General features: G+C 49.9%; 1 pseudogene; it reads left to right on the top strand.

Moving 5' to 3' along the window:
- The first annotated feature begins 377 nt into the window (after positions 1-377).
- Positions 378-949, top strand: LOC144263777 (peflin pseudogene; annotated as a pseudogene).
- The last annotated feature ends 1,846 nt before the right edge of the window (positions 950-2,795 follow it).

Genomic DNA, 2,795 nt, shown 5'->3' with positions numbered 1-2,795 from the left:
TACCTATTATTTGTATTGGGTTTTTCCCCACAAATCCATCCATATACCATATCTTATCACTTCTGGAACATTGCACATTGCTACTGCCTTGGCCTCACTAATGATGAAATCCTTTACACAAAACACAAAGCAAAAGGAGGTGAAGGTGTGGAACTCCTTCAAGCCTGCCATGTCCTCGCACTTCAGTCTCTGCAGAATGTTACTTACCCATCCCCTTTCACATACAAAGAAGCACAAAAACATCACTACTCATCTTTAGACAACTCTGCGGATTCATTTAAGGTACCATTCTCTACTATCCTTTCTGGCCCCAGTCCTGCAAAACCTTACACAAGAGTTTGATTTTAAAACTGTAACCCCTTGGAGTTTAGAGTGCCATGGCCGGCTACCCGTACGGGCAGGGTTACCCCGGATCAGCAGGGCCAGCCCCAGGTGCCCCGCAGGGCGGTTACTATTCCAGAGGCCAGTATGGAAGTAGGCTGCTTCCTGGTGGTTCCTATGGCGGCCCAGCACCTGAAGGCCCCTATGGACCACCATCTGGCAGAGGGGCTTATGGGCATCCCACCCCAGGAGGAGCACCATCTGGAGCTCCTGGGGGACCTTATGCAGGAGGCCCAGCCCCAGGAGGGCCTTATGGGCAGCCATCTACCAGTCCCTATGGTGCCCTCAGCCAGGACCCTATGGAGCCAGGGCTCCTGCTGGTAACATGCCCCCTGGCGTGGACCCAGAGGCCTTTTCTTGGTTCCAGACAGTGGATGCCAATCGCAGTGGCTACGTCTCCATCAAAGAACTCAAGCAGGCCCTGGTCAACTCCAACTGGTCTGCATTTAATGAGGAGACCTGCCTTATGATGATAAACATGTTCGATAAAACGAAGTTGGGACGGATCGATATCTTTGCGTTCTCGGCCTTGTGGCACTTCATCCAGTTTGGAATGCCCCAGCCCTAATGGATCCTCTAGTTGTAGCACAAAGAGATGATGAAGGGGAAGAACCCACAATAAGTACTTCCCAGGCCCCACTGTCTGACGCTGTGGGGACGTCCCAAGAACACGATGAGGAAGGTTTGGTGCAGGCAGAGAACCCTGTACTGCAAACAGCCATTTTAAACCCAGATGCCCTCGAATTTGTGCCTCAAGGACCCATCATCTTGCCTCCATGTTCAGTGGTGTCACCTGAGCCAATACCCAACAGCCAGCCTAGACGTTCCTCTAGGGAAGGGAAGCCCAGGTGTGTGCTGACGTATGATCGTTTAGGAGAACCCAGTGACCCACAGATCTTTGGAGTGCCACGAGGGGCAAGTTGCCTCATGGGAAACCTGTTCCACCCCTCGGGGTCCTGTGAGATGGATAATGGAAATGCTCTTGACAAATGGGGGCCCTGTGTCTCCTGCTGGGGATCCATAGTGTAGAGTTGCTCACCTTGATGGGGACATCAAGGATTATTTCTTTGGGGGGGGGAGAGTGTAACCCCTTGGGGTTTAGAGAGCATGGCCCCTTTAAATCTTTTTTCCTAGTGGGGAGGGGGAGCAGTGAGAGAAAGGAGGGAAACTTGGGGGTGTAGCTCTGGAGCCCTGGAAGAGAAGGGCTGCAGCCGTGAAGCCCTGGACAAAAAAGTGAAGGAGAGAGAACCTGCCTGAAGCCTGGGAAGGACAGAGTGGCCGATTGGGGACACCCCAGGACAGGAGCCAGGAGGAGTACTGTGCCAGGGAGGAATCGCCCGAGGAGGACAGGCCAGAGCTGGACCCAGTATCACTGCCGCCCAGAGCTGCATGGGGCTGTGAGTACTGGGGCTTGTGACTCTGCGCTAGGAATAAGGAGGGAGGCTGCTAGTTAGTTAAGCGGGGAGGTGGTCGCTCTGTGTGGCTTTGCAGAGAGCAGCAGAAGAGGGCACCAGAGGGGTTTCTTGGGGAAAGTTCACTGGTGCTGAAGACGACCAGGAGAACCCAAGACTCAGCACTGAACTAGAACTTTGCTCAGGACTCCTGAACTCTGTGTGCTGACACATAGTCAGTGTCTGCCCTTTCAGACTGTGCTACCATTGGGCCTGTGGGGCCTTGGTTTGGAAGCAACGCTGTTCTACTGCTCCCCCTATACTTCCTCTTGTTGTTTTTCTCCTCTCATCCCTTTGTAAATAAATATCTCCCTTTATTATATCCATTGTACTTTTCCTGGGGGGGGGTGTGTTCACTCTGAGGGATTTGGAACAGATGCCCCTGGGGTAGAGGGGATTTTTCCTTGTGCATTCCTGCGTGCACTGTCTCTTGGCCAGAGCTGCCTGCAGAGCAGACTCCATCTTGGCCAAAAGGGCGCTAAAGTTACACAACCAAGAGTAGCCTCATTGAAATCAATTAAACTATTCACGAACATGCTTGTATCTACTACCACAAGTAATTTTGTTATTTCATTGAGACAATTCATGGTAGTAAAGTCAAACACAAGTACTGCGTAGTAAGACCAGGCCTTTGTTTGTAAATTCTTCCCTACCTTATCTCACTGAGCCAGGCTCCAGACACAGTCAATACAAAGGCTTTCCTCAGAATACTAGAGCTGCTGAGGGAAGAGCCTTTTTTCATCCTTCTATCCATTTGACTTTTTACATCTCACCTCATATCTCATTATTAATTAATTAATTAATTATCGTTCTATACTATGATCCCCAGTAATGGACCAGTCATTGTACAAACACAGAACAAAAAAATGGCCCATGCCCCAAAGAACTTACAATGCATCTTGACTTAATTCTTCCGCAATAATTAGTGTTATGTCTAAATGTTTTTAAATCCTTTAATATGTT

Source organism: Eretmochelys imbricata, chromosome 4 (assembly GCF_965152235.1).
Source record: "Eretmochelys imbricata isolate rEreImb1 chromosome 4, rEreImb1.hap1, whole genome shotgun sequence".
In the NCBI taxonomy this organism is placed as follows: domain Eukaryota; kingdom Metazoa; phylum Chordata; order Testudines; family Cheloniidae; genus Eretmochelys; species Eretmochelys imbricata.
The sequence above is the reverse complement of the archived record's forward strand: the minus strand, read 5'-3'. Positions and strand labels throughout refer to the sequence as shown.